The 14,963-nt window shown below is 41.4% G+C and overlaps 1 protein-coding gene across 1 annotated transcript in view; it reads left to right on the plus strand.

Annotated features, from left to right (window-relative positions):
- The window catches only part of snx29 (sorting nexin 29), a 148,696-nt gene that overhangs the window by 94,065 nt on the left and 39,668 nt on the right, over nucleotides 1–14,963 (plus strand). The gene's annotated exons all lie outside the window — the stretch shown is intronic.

The following is a 14,963-nucleotide window of genomic DNA, read 5'->3' on the forward strand; positions in this document are numbered from 1 at the left end:
TGGTTTACACTCTGCCTAAATGGACAAACAAAGCACATAGCTCCAGCAGTGTTTGTTTGCGGTTAAGTCCTGACAGAAGTGTATACTCTAATATCTGCATTTGGTCACATAGGGTTTTATCCTCTAAATACAAAATGTGTGATTTTGAGTAAATCATCGAAGCAGCTGTCCAACATTGCTAAGAAATGTGCCGAAAGAAAAGAAATGTGCAGAGACCCGTAGAGATTGCTTTTCCACATAATTAGAGCCACACTCTTTAATCATGTCCAGTTGTTTTAAGCTCACCTGCGTCAAATGCGCAATTTATTTTCACTGCACATTGTTCTCATACATTCTTGCAGCATATACTGATGGTGATTTCTTTATTTATTCTCTGTGTTTTTACATTCACTTGCACTCCTTCTCTTGTTATAGCACTTAAATACCGAAAATATCATCTTTGAGACATCCTGGCATGTAGCTGTGCATTTTCTTTCTTTACATATTCTCTGTATTTTGTACAAACCATGAATGCAGCCGTGCTAAAGTGCTCAAGTAAACATAATTCATAGATAGCCATGTAGGCATTTTGTGTTTCTTACTGTGTATATAATAAAAAAGGGTTAGGGTTAGTAGTGCCAGCAAAGATGCCACTTAATGTAAACAAATTCTTTGCTTTACCTCTTGATTTTTCCAGTTATGCTTTTGTTTTGTCTTCAACAGAGAGCATCATCATCATTCTGTTATTCCCACCACATGTAAACTATCCAATGTACAGTTTGAAAACTCCTAGTTAAAGATTGGTAGGAGGGTTTTTGCAGTTGTAGCAAATTTTGTTAACTTTTTTTTCCAAACTATAAACCCTAAAAGAGCATCCGGAACCTTATAGAGCTACTTGAATGCATGTTGCCCCTATTTTCTTTACAATCTCTCCAAACCAAAACAAACCTTGTTTTTTTGTGTCACTCCAGCAGCATAGCTGTGGTCTCTTGTCATCGATTGGTGCCTTGCCAGACTTTTTCAAGACCCAAATATGTCCCAAAATAGTGACTTCAGTTCCCACGACAATCTGTGCCACTTCCTACTATGTAATCAAGTCTTATCAAAACCAGGGGCATTCGCTCCACTCATAATAGCACAACAACACAGAGTTTTCCAAGCTCTGTGCCAGGCACTTATCTAAGTGAGGTGGGTTGGGAACTTCACTGGAGAGCGGCTTAACAAACTGAACTGCTGCTTCTTCTTGTACCTGTCAAGGTATCGAGCAAAGTAGACAACGGCAGCTCATTCCCCCGGTGACTGTTTTACTGTGTCTGTCACTTTAACAAGGTGTTACACCTCGGCTCTGTCCTCACAGCCGTCTCTGGGTTACACACACACACACACACACACACACACACACACACACACACACACACACACACACACACACACACACACACACACACACACACACACACACACACACACACACACACACACACACACACACAGTCCCCTGGTTCAACTTCATGAGACGGACAGAGGCTCACACACAGGAAGATGTTGCACTGTCACACATGGATACACACACATATTTTTGATGGCATAGACACAGATATGATGTCACATAGATATGAGCACACACACACACACACACACACACACACACACACACACACACACACACACACACACACACACACATACATACACACAGGCTCGGCTATTTATAGACATGGATCCTCCTGGAGGTTAGACAAACATATCGCTTGAAAAACATGTAAGTACGGCCATAGTGGACACACCACAGGGACACAGGACGAACACACCCCGACACACACACATTGCTATTATCTGCTCTTTAGCCAGGAGGTACAGCTGCAGTGTTATTCAGGGGAAACCATATGGGACAGGGAAAGACAGGTGACACCTCCTTAGCTCTGACTGATAGTCAGTACTGGCTGGCTACCAGGCTCAGCTCGACTCCACTTATACATAATGGATGTAAATTCACTACTCAGGACTGGAGCTCGGAGCCGTGTGACACAATTTCTATGTTTGAGAAATAAAATCAAATTTTTCTCATTACAAACAGATTGTTTTGGTTGGTATGCTTTATTCATCCGGATGGACAAGGAGTTATGAATGTCTCTCAGCCCCTGATAGAAATAATTTAGAATTTTCATTTTCCTGGAACTGGTGGTGCTGAAATGCTCATTGGAAAGCAGTTCGTGTTAAAATGGGGCTACAGTGCTGTTGGAGCACCTTGTTCCCTGCTGTTTGGCAAATTTTACATTTTGACTTGCAGGATGGTGCTTTGTAGACAGAAAAAATAAACTGTTCATTGCAAATTGATGTTGCAATAAACACTAGAAGTTGCCAGCTGGCTTCCAGTTTGAGCAACAAACAATGCGGGAAAAATAAAATCAATAAAAATCTATGCCTTTTTCAGCAGTGCAGGAAATCCCATACTTTCTAAATTGATGATAGTTAAAAGTACGTGAAGCACACTGACGTGTGCAGATATACACTCCAGCCTTTGAGCAATAATCAGTGTCCACCTGCAGGTGCGGATTTGTGGATAGACTCCAGCATCAAAGCACAACATTTTCCATGTGTTGTGCTGATTTAGCCTAATTTCTGCTTCTCAAAAACGGCCTCTGAGAGACTACTGTCCAGCCCTGGAGCTGGTATAAAGCACAGCCCATCTGGTGTATTGGATACATCCGTTCCCAGAACTATATTCGTCTAATGGATCCCTGTGGAAGCAGCCTTTGTTCTTAGACAGGCTAATGGATGGCCAAGGTTATCCGAGTCATTGTTGTTCAGGTGAGGTTGCTGTGATGATTGAACACTGAGCCAACATTCTTAAAGTCCTGAAAGCATCATGGGAAGAGGGCAGGGGTCTCTTTAAAAGACCCTCGGGTGAGTGCGTGGATTTCCTTTTTTTCTTTTCTTTTTCTTTTTGTCCCATTTGCACACATACACACAAATATCCTTGTAAAATGGGACCAGTGATGAGAGCAACGGGCCATAGCCAAGGCTTGAGAGGGTTTCGGGACGCTCTGAGAGTGAATGGGATTTTCGAAGCTGGAGCCTAAGTTAGGTCACAGCAACCTTGTGGTTGAAAATAAGCGCGCTAACAGCTCCGAGCTGCTGTGAGACGCATCCAGAGAGGAGGAAAGGCTGATTTAACCACCACCTCTCACATTATGTGTCCCTCACAGCCTGCTTTTTCGGCTCTGCCTTTTTCTCCTCATCCCTCCCTCCGTCTGTCCTCCTTTTCAGCCTCCACATCAGTCTCCCCCCTCTATCTCAGATTGCATTGAATTATCTCGACTTTGGAACTGCTTTTACCCCATTTTCTTTCTTTGCATGTCTACAGATCCACTTTTATATCTGAGCTTTCTGAAATGACTTCCATCTAAGGTGTGTAGATGGTTAAAGAGAGATATAAAGTCACGAAAAGAAGCAGCACTGATAGATTCGCTCCATTATCAGTTTGGGTTCTGGTCTTTGTGGAGTGTTCTTCCTTTGGGCCTTCATCCATCCATCACTCTGTCTCATCCTGTGCATCGTTTTTTCTGAACGCATAATGAGAGAATTATACCAGCCACTGCAACACGGGGTGTCCTTCTCACACAACGCCAACAATGAAGGCTATTAGGAAAGGAATGAGGGAATCATTGTCTGCACACCGTCGTTGAACAAGGAGTCCTTTGGAGAAAACAGGATTATCTTTGTTTTCCACTCCTTCTTGAAGAGCGTCAGACAAAGGCTGAGGAGGGCCTATTTTACAGATAAATTAATTGTTGACTGCCTGCCCGCCTGCTATTGTGATCTGTGGTGCGCAACAAGGCCACCGGAGAAGACCGAGACACTGGAGGAATGAGAGCTTTTGGGTCAAGGAGTCATGTGAAATGACATCTTTGGCCTTTAGTGGTTTCATCAGTGGTACCATGATGGGAATTCTTAAACTCATTCAGTTCAAAGAACATCCATTTCTCCATCTGCTGGATAGACTTATCCCAGCTGACGCTAGACAATCGGCAGGGTATCCCCAGTACAGGATCCTCACTATCACAGAGCAAACACACAGTTATTCACAGTTTAGAGTCCCCAATATCAAAGGAATGTTTATATACTGACAACCCCACACAAAGGCCACCAAGGCCCAAACTGGAACGGCTGATCTTCTTGCTCTGAGTTGAGAGCAATAATGTGCTTCATGGCCCTTAAAAGTACACATTTGTACTAAAGGACAAGCTTGCCTTCACATAGATTTCACAAAATACCAAATGTTTTCAGTAACCTCTCGGCAGCTCGATTGCAATTCAAGGTTACATTTTTGTTATCTTACATTCTATGAGCATATTCCGTCAAAGGAAAGGGGGAAAAAAGCATCAATGACTGAACAGGAGAAAAAGAAAGAAAATAGAAAGAAGTGGCCAAAGATAAAAACAAAAACAAAAAACAAAACACCTGGACATTGAGATGGATAAACTTTCCACATCACTCTAAAGCAGCGGTCTGCAGTGTTTATCAGCAAATAAGCCGTTTTGTCTTTTTTGACCAAATTTGTCTCTTGTAGCAAAAACATATTCAGCCTTTATAATGAGACTAAGAGAACTCGTGAAGTTGAATGTACAGTTTTGCTCTACATACAAAGGCTTTTTGCTTTAGCAGTTTCAGTGATTTTGCCTCCTTATTTTCTCTCGTATTCTTTTATGCATTCATCCTTCGCTTCATCACCATTCAGCTTATTTTTCCCTTTTGAACTTTTTAAAAATAGTTTTTGCTATTTTAACAATGTCAGCAGTTTTTTTTTTTTTTTTTTTTTTTTTTAAGATTTCTGCTATTTTATTGTTACACATTGTTGAACAGAGAAAACTTTGTTTTTAAATAGTTCAGGAATCAGATGATGCACATCGATCATGCAGTTATTCAAATCTGTCCTATATTGTTAAGTCCATTTTAATGATATGTGAGAATTATTTCCAGTGTATGTTCTCCTGGAGTCATCGTAAAGAAAGTGTAAAGTAATCCAGAGATGGTTTCCCCCTGACATTGGAACCTAAAGTAAAAATGCTGTCACAACAACATGGGCTGCACTGAGAAGCCTTCATTTTGTCAACCTCATGTGCTGTCTAGTGTAAAAGTTGAGTGTTCATTTAGACAGACTCTTTTGTTCGGCTTACTTTGTTAAAATAAAAATTTGTTTTCAGAAAAATGTATTTCTATTTGAGAAATATAAGGCGATTACCTCCGTCAAGAAGGTTCTGTTTTCACCTGTGTCTCTTTGCTGATTTGTTTAACATGATTGCCCAAATTTCCGAACTGAATTTCTCCAAAGTTAGTTGAGGGCTGGGGAAGACTTTATTCTAACTTTCCTGCAAACATTGCAAGATTTTTGTTTTCAACATTAAGTTTTCAGTAAACACTGCTTGGATCTTGATAAAAAAACAAAAAAAACAAACAAAGTCCTTACATAGCATATAAGGCCATAAGGTTTACTGGACTTGGACTTGGGACTCGGACCTCGTGAACCCAGACTTGACTTGGACTCGACAAGCCCCGGCTTGGACTTGTCTTGGACTCAATAAAGGTGGACTTGTCTACAGCTCCGGCCGACAGCCATACCTTTTACGTCTTTATCGTGCAATTGTGATGCTTTATAATGCGTGTGTCTTTTGATGGCTGATTATCCCTCTGATGAGGAGTTTGGTCACGTCTCCCTGGTGGCGCTGTGACGAAATGAAGCCGGACGGCTTTTAGTTTTGGAAAAGCCACCGTGGCTCAGTTTTCCTTCATATTCCACCAAACATAAGAACCTTGAACCGTGCATCATGCTGTTTCTCTACTCTGACTCTCTGAGCGCTCCTGCTGGGAGATTCACCGCTGTGCCGCTGTCTGATGGGAGCTTTCAGGTCGTTGATTATTAGGTGTCATACCTGCGGTGCGGAGCAGTCGGAGGGATTCACTCTTTGTATTGCCGCTAACACTGTTGAACTGTGATAAAGTTTTGTTTGCTAACAAAGTGAGAGCTGTATAATTAGGATGACTTGTCAACTTATCTGTAATCATACCTTCTGATTAGGCTTTTGGGGAATAATTGGACAATTTCACAAGTTGCCTTGCTGTGTGAACTCCTGATAAACGCAGCTCCTGAACTAATGCTTTTTTAATTAAAATGCCAAAAAAACGAAGAGGCCGCTTATCACACCGTCGTGTACACCAAAAGTGGGAAACAAATGGCACATATAGAGCTCACTTAACCTTTCCTGAGACTCTTACATAACCAAACTCCCCTTGTACTGATTTGGATCCCATTTTGCTTTTAATTAGATTTTTGTTGGAGCAAATTCAGCCAAACTGCTGGAAACGTTCCTATGACATTTAGGTTCATGTCGACGTGATAGATTTTATTTGGCCACAACTTCGGGTTGTGACTCTCCTGGTGTGTCAAGCTGTTGGGTTGAGATCCGCTGACTGTGGAGGTTGTTTGAGGACAGTGATGAAGTGATTCCTGCACAAAGTAGACATCAGAAGACAGAGACTGGACATTGTCTGCTTCAATACTTGTGTAGGTTGTAACTTTAGATTATGCTTAGTTGGTTCAAAGAGGCCTGGATTATATGTTCTACATGCCTTTCTTATATTAGACCCTTTTCACATGATGTCACTCAACTTCTGCGTCCTCTCGAAGCAGGGTGCGCCCCATCTGGTAGTACCCATTTATTGTGGAAATACGGGACGTCAGATGGCGTTCAACAAAACCAAACATGATTTCTAAAGGTGACGTTTGAGATAGTGATCGTTCTGGAGCTGCTCCAGGCGTGGGAAAGTAACGTCATGACCTCCATGCAATCCTGCAGGCTAACAAGCAGCAGCTTTCAGCTCCAGATAATATAATGTTCTAGCCAGCTCCCAGTGTAGTGGAGGTTGTGTGTGCGTCGGGATTGAACCACCCGATGTTCTATCAATTTACTGTAACTGCTCACCTATCAGACCAAACTTAGTCGAGAAATACATCAAAACGTAGTGTAGAAATAAGTATGTCTGGAGAATGTAAGTTCAGGGCAATGTGAAGGGGAAAAATGTTTGACCTGTTGCTCTTTCTTCTTCAGGTATTTCATGAATCTGTAATAAAACTGTTTTCCTTATCTGTGGTCGATCCTCGACATCATTCATTTCTCCTCCTTCTGTTTTACTCTCCTTTGCTTTATCCATCTCTTGCCTTTTTCTTTCTTTTTTTTTACGATTTTATCAAACAACCTTTTCTTTCCTGTTCCTCCTCTCATTTACTCCCTCCTTGTTTTTATCTCTTCTCCACTCTTGCTGCCGATGTTCCTGATTGTTTTGTCCTCTCAATCGGGTTGGGGGGGGTTGCTGTTGCCCCCCTGATGATGAGTTCAGGACAGAAACGAGCGGGACCCCTCCCTCCTCCGCAGCAGTTTGACAACAATAATGAATCACCAACTTAACCTTGAATCACTTTCCAGATGCGACAAAGATAAACATGGAGAAAATGAGCATTGTTCACAGTATAAAAAGCCCTATTTTTTGCTCAGATCTGCTCATGAAGTCCAAAACAACACAATAACAAATGTCGGAAATGAGTATATTTACTTTATATGAAGGTGAGTATGCCAGTGCTTAGAATAAACAACTCATGGGCTGTTTTACATATACAATAAATAGATATATGTGCATATATTCCAAATGAGAAGTTTTCTTTGATCAGCAAAAAGCAGAAACCATACTTTCAAAACAAGCCTCCTTAAAAACTATATTATCAATACTAATGAGAATGGATGATGTGTGCTGCAACTTCTTTAACTTCTTTCTTTAATTTGTTTCCTCCGTTTGTCCTCCACACTTTTTTTTATGTGATTTCCATAGAAATGCTTTCAATTTGCTGTAGGTAGAAAACATGTGCACACGTGTCCACTGCATTTTTCAAAAGAACATTTGTATTATCTATTCTGTGTATGCTTGTCCTCATGCATAGTACATTACCTTTAACCGGAGCTGTTTGTGCTCTGAAACAAAGAGTGATGGAGCCTTCCAATTAATAGTTGTTACGTAAACCATCTTTGGCTGTCCCCATGACTCCCAAAGCCTTTAATATGCACCATATGAAACCACATAAATCACCCACTCGATAAATAATTGAGGCGTCCTTGTTGACACTCTCAGATGTGTGCCCCGCTGCCTGCCACGGGGCTGTCATGCCTCGGAGAAAGGGAACATGGGAAATATGTTAGCACCTTTAATTTCTGTTAGCCATCCGTACAGCTAGGTTACCTTAGGAGACTTGTGACTGCCGAGGCAGGACGTTTTACGTCCAGACGGGCTCAGTGTGAGACGCTTTGATTAACCTGAGACCTTAAGCTGTACGGTGCCGAGCTGCCTCCACTATGCAGATGAGATCGTACATCCATATGTATTAATGACGCTCCATTTTTAAATGTGGGTGATGTCGATTGTGATGCGGTAGCAGTGTGTGTGTGTGTGTGTGTGTGTGTGTGTGTGTGGACGCACACACGGGTGATTATGACTGTGGTAATGGCTGGTTGGTGACAGAAAAGATAACTGTTATTTTGACGATGGTAATGATGAATGTTTTACGAAGATGATGATGATAATTACAATGGTTGTCTTGGTCTTACATCCATCAGTCATAGATTAAACACCCTCGGGAAAGCACAGAGGCTGCGTTTTGCTGCCTCACTGCGCCGCCTTGGCACCTCATCAACTTCAACATAGGCGTGATTTACATTACATTTCCATTTCAGGCTGCTAAGTCAGTGCTCCTATCCAGAACCAGTCACAATGAAGAGGGTGAGGTTCACTTCAACAGGATGTGATGTGATTTACTGATGGAGAAAATGAATCTGTGATCATTATCTCTTAGGGGACATCAATTCAAACTGCACCACATATAAGTGGCATGTTTTTAAAGATGTTAAGATATTTTGTACCAACATAGCACTTCCTCTGTGTTGAAGATTTACTAATTTCCTTCATAAAACAAGTTGCTTAATTTGCAACACCTCTCATTTTAGTGTCTTATCAGCTTTTCAGCAAAAACAGAAAAACCAAAAAAAACAGCTCTCTCAAAAATGTCAAAGTTAAGAATTAGGGTATTTTCTCCTCATTCGTCCTTTCAGACATTTATGTGTGAGAGGTTTGGTTTTAGGTCTCTGCATTGATGCACAGGATGAAAAGGTATGAATATGATATGAATGCATTGCGTCTTTTATTAAGCATGATGTCGCCCCTTTGTGAAGCAATATGTGCTTCAACCATCGTCCTTTTATTCACACATGCCGATTTGAGGCTTCTTTATACATTGTCTCCATCTAATCTCTTCAAATGTTTATTTTTCTAACAAAATACAACTTCCTTTTATAATATAATGAGGACGTTTTACGGGACAGAGAGACACAAAAAGTTCTCTGTTGGATAATATGCATCTGCTCTTATAGCAAAAGGAAGGATATGTCAAGATACCTGGTTGAATTGCTAAATGGGGTTCTGTGAAAAAGTTCTTTGTTCCATTGTTGTAACTGAGGCCCTGGGTGTTATTTTAGATAATAAAGCTCAGTTTAGCTTGCAATATTGGTGGTAATGTGTATCACTACAATGTAAAGCCTCTCCTCTTTCTGGCTCTCACTTTGTTTAAAGTTGGGAGCCATCAAGAGCATCATCCACTGTTAAACCAGAGTCCACGCTACAATGACTCATTACACCACCTTGTGGTACATAATGGTTCTACAACAAGACCTATGGAGATGTCAGATGTCTGACATGATGACCTCATTTTTTGTTCACATTCTCGCTCTGTTTTTATAGAACATCTGTTACGTTGTAGTCATTACTAGCCTTACATAACCACCTCACCACTAATCTTGATGTATTTCACAGTATATTTTAAAACCTGGTTTAACTTCCCCCCTTTAAATTTAATAATAATAAAATTAGTTGGAAACATATTTTGATTCTCAGATCAATTCATCAAATATTCATGTTTAATAATAAATCTCACTGAGCATATTTTCCCACATACCAGATGATACTGGTGAGCCAAAAACAATTAACATTATCTCCTACTAAAAATGCTTACTTGGAAGGACACAAATAATCGGATGAATACCGGCTAAGTCTTTTTCCAATAATAGACAAACCAATACTTGTGTGTTTAGAGGATGTTCTAGAATAAATAGAATCAGTGATGCCTCCTTGCAGGTGTATTTTAATGAAGCTCCCAATCCAGAGACAACTTCAAACTTTGGAGTTTTCATTTTGCTGCGTCATGCCACAAGCCTCTATCCTCTTGTTCTACAAGCTGCAGTCAGTTTCATCAAACACATTTTTATTTTATTTTTTATCTCTTTTACTTGCACTGCATCTGTCTGGAATTTTAACCCTTTTTCTACACGGTGAAGCAACTCTCACCTGCTCGTTCTCTTGAAAGAGGCCCAGCCACCAGAGCTGATGTTGTGGCACCTCGCCAGTGAGCCGCTCCCCCGTAAAAACCTCAAAGGCAGAAATCGGAGGAGAGAAGAGATTTGGCGGCGGGGCGGGCGGAATGGGAACTAGTCTTTGCTTTCGCTCCCCGCGAGAATGAGTATGTGGGAATGGTGGAACCAGGATTTGGATGGTGACGTTGTTCTACCTTGAAGTAAGTCAGGAGGGAGTGCGAGAATCCCTGCTTAAGCCTCCAGACATCTGATCACATCCTGGGGCTGGAACACAATTTGCCCGTCTGCCTCTCCTCCTTTTAACTGCCACGATGCTCTTGATTCATATTTACCCCCTTTTTTTGTTTGTTTGATTGATTGCCTGCCTCTCCCTCGCAGTCTTCATTTTCATCATAGCTCCACTTTACTCTCCCTCTTTTCTTCCTCTCCCGTTCAGCCCTGCTGCGCTCAACATCCTCCACCTCCCACCCTTGCCCTTCATCATTTCCCCACTTCCGTACCGCGCTCGAAGCCACCTCTCAGGACACCGCCAAAGACTCACTCATTCAGACGAACGAGGGGAGACGGAAAGAGTCTCCCACTGTGACCGAGTCTTCAGTCAAGTGTTGGAAAAATGGGCGAACAGAGAGGAGGAGTTGGAGCCGTCAGGAGATGAAGAGAGCCGAGTGAGGGAAGCAATTGTGATGAAAGATGCAGATAAGAGCTGCGACTCGTCCTGTTTTTCCTCAAGCTGCGGCATCAGATAGTCTTTCCAAGGTGTTTTCCATAGAAGGCGTCGAGCGCTCATGTCTGGTTACCACCCGCCGCTCTTAAGCAACTTGTGCTGATTCCTCAAGCCATTAAAAAACTCGCCGTGTCGGTGGGTCTTCTGCAAGAGCAAGAAAGGAAGTGGCACTAGAAACTAAAAAAAAAAAGAAGCTTTATTTCACTTTGGGACTAAAAGGGAAGGGATTTGATATTTTTCCAGCGTGCTCAACCAGCAGTTAACCTCCTGATGTTTTGTGGCCGAGTGTTTTCAGACTTTTTTCATACAGTCCCTTCTGCGTGTGTGTGTGTGTCTGCCTTTTCTGTGGTTACATCTCAAAAATCCAAATGCTGTTGCATTTGCTACCTCCAAAACAAGTTTGACTTTTAGAAGAGCAGTTTTTTTCTATAAGTGCCAAATTATTCAACCATTTCGAAAGGTCCAACAACAATTGCATTTCAGTGACCAACTATTTGGCCTTTATAAATCCTGGCTCGTGCAGTTTTGGAGCTGTCATGATCACAAATTATATATATTGAAGGTCTGGTTGAAGGAGGAGAAGGGAGGGACCGTTAGAAATCTTTTTACTTTGTCATCCATAATTTTGTTATTGCTGCATAAGTTAAAAACATTTTTTGATTTTTTTTTTTTTTTTTTGTTGGTCTTACCTTAAAATAAGCCTTTATCTGAAGTCTGGTGGAGAGTCCACTTCCCCACACTACTCATGCATGAACACATTTTTATGTGTCACGGCCACTGTGGTTCTGTTCAACACCATGATGAATCCTGATGACATATGAGTCTGCAATATATCTGTTTTTTTGTTAATCATTGCTTGAACCTTCTTAAATTCAATTGAATTTGCTCCGCGGGCTGCAGTTATCCTGTACTTCTGCCCTCCCCAAGGCGCTGAACCACAAAGTGCTCTAGGGGTGTGGCACCTGTCAACATTGCTGTTTGAAGTCCATCATCATGTAGAACCACCGTCGTCTTTGCTGCCGCCATCACCCATCCCTTATGGTCTACGTTCTAAATATAGTATCTATGGTTTGTATTGGACAGTTGGATGCACTTATTTTGTCATTCAGGCCACAGAGATTTTTTTATTATATTTGGACTCTGATGCTGTCTTTATTACTGTTTTGTGTGCCGATGCCATTACAACCATGAATTTCAGCAAATTATACGTTCAGTCAGATGTTTTTTTTGTGTCTCTGCAGTTTTCAAACCACACATCAGTATTCTGATTATGTCGCTGATGTTTCTGGCCAGCACTTTTCTATTCAGCAGAAGTCAATTTCAACAAAACTCTTGTTTCAAAAGCCTCAGATTGCACTCCGGGATTAGTCGCAGAATAAATACGTTGCTTGTTTGATTTGAAGAGTGATGTGGTATTTTCACAATAGTTCAGTGATAGGTCTCTCTCACAGTGAAGAGGTGTTTTGAATTGGTAAAATGTGCAGAGAAAATCTTTCTGCACACTCTATTTGAACATCGGTTATAACATTTTAATGAGAACAAGGCAGCTTGAGAAAGCAGTTCGGTTCTTTTTTTTATCACATTTTACAAACTATTGCAAGCAACACAAAAGGGAGTATGGATGTAATGCAAATCCACAACTCCAGACATATTTTTGAAATATGCAGGAAACGACTTTTAATATCGTATAATGTGAATTTGTGTTTCTGAAATCCCAACCTCACCAATTTACCTCTCATTCTCTGAGTTACCTGCTCCGAGATCCTCTCACAGGAGAAGAAGTCAAGGGCGAGATAATTGGAGGGGTAGATTTGTGAGAAGGCCTTTTTTTTTTTTTTTTTTTTTCCCTTCGCAGTTTTAAGAGCTCACCTCTTGCTCATAAACCTCCAGCCACCTCCATCGAAAAGATAGTATAGGACATATAAAGGTTTTTTTGTTCGCTAATATATAAATATCCAGGGTGTGATTTGCTGGTGTGGATTGGGTAGAATCTGCTCCACGTATCTCCTCTTGCGCTTGATTATTTTTAGGACTGGGTGGTTGTAGACTGTAGGAAGTCTGATACACATGAAACTCTGGATGTTTTGAATAGAAGCTTTGGCTCCCAATCTAAAGTATCTGCTGATTCCAAAATTTGCGGATTCAATATTCTTGGTATATCCACCTGCAAAGTGGTTTTATGGTGTGAAAAAAATGACATGGAATTGTTCTTCGTTTCTTCCCAAATGGTTCATTCTCTCTAGTTGGAGCTGTTGTTTGTTCTTGTCACGAACTACGAATTACCACACCCATGCGTGCAGAGAACGATAAGCTGAAAACATTAACAATGTTGAATACACAGACATTCGTATGGAAACACAAACAAGTTGGATCGCCTCTCAAATATAAAACCACCAGGTCCCAGGACAATATAGACTGGGGGGAGTCGTCGTCGTCCATCTGCTTGCATATGAGTAGGAGAACTATTTACTTAGGCTGTGGTCCCCGTTTCCATGGAGACAACGTCGGAGTGTTTTCCACCTTCGGTGTTTCCAGAGGCTCCAAGAAGAAACGAACCCCCAAAACGCAACGGAAGTTTTCCGTTTTCATTTGAAAACGTTGTCGTGCAAATGGGGCCTTAATTTCCCTTTAAATACTCTCAGTATGATTTAAAAGTCCTTAAAAACAATACTTGGTTTCTTTGTCATCCACGCGCCTCCCTCCACTTCACTCCTTCTTTGTTCGTCCTGTCGCCTGTTTTCTGGCATATTTTTCGTGCGCCGGTTCCTCTTGAGTTGCCTCTTCCTCATCCTCTTCCTCCTCCTCCTCCTTCTGTCTCCCTAATCTGCATCCACTGATCCCTCTTCTCACAGTGTCTAATTTTGTAGGATGTCGGCGGCAGCAGCAGCAGCAGCCCTCAAAAATAAACACCTTAGCTGCATTCGAGGTAATAATCAGTCCTTCTCCAGCGTCTGCATTGTCCCTCTGCCGGCTTTTTGTCTCCATCCTCCGGACTCTTCAAGCGAGTCTGCCTCATTGTGTGATTCCCGTCTTTGTTTATCATGCTGGCCCTTTTGTGTTTGGAGAGATTCGAGGAGCCCTCTGCTCTGATTAGCCACGTTTCCAAATTGAAACTGAATTTTTCAGAGGATTGACAAAACAAAATGGGATTGAATGCTCGTTTCCATCTCCGACAGTTGGTGGCACTTACTTGCTGGGTGCCATGTAATCACTGCTGAAGAAGGGATAATAGAACTAAATTCAATAAAGTTAATCCTACGTGAAAAGCAGAATAGAAATCTGGTATTTTTACAACTTTTATGTATTCATGAAGTAATACCAGACTCATGCCCCAATAACTCAAATAGTCCAACAAGTGGATAAATTCCAATATTTATGTGTTACTGATTTCTATCAAACCAACATTAGCTTCCAACAAGTAGAAGTAGTAAAAACCAAAAAGCTCCTTTGTTTTTTCTTTGTGGAATCGTTGGAGTTTTCAAACTCGTCCATATGTCTGACCTGCGTGTTCCTTGTTTAAGTGACTGTTTCCTATATTGAGATATGTTGATGGGGACACTGAATAAATACTTTTTAGTAGCTTGATAAATACACTCAGTGAGACATTTTGAAGTGCGCTTCCCTGGATGAGGGCTGGAAACCATACCTGGATTCTATTTTCCGCCTAATTGGCTAAATGTTTTGTCCTGCGATGATCCGTGAAGAGGGAGGAGCTGCTTCCTTTTGCTTTGGTCTGAGGCGGCTTGCTCTCATCTCTCACTCACTTATTTGTTTCTTACTAAACATACAGC

The sequence above is a fragment of the Lipophrys pholis genome (genome assembly GCF_963383615.2).
Source record: "Lipophrys pholis genome assembly, chromosome: 1".
Taxonomy (NCBI): domain Eukaryota; kingdom Metazoa; phylum Chordata; class Actinopteri; order Blenniiformes; family Blenniidae; genus Lipophrys; species Lipophrys pholis.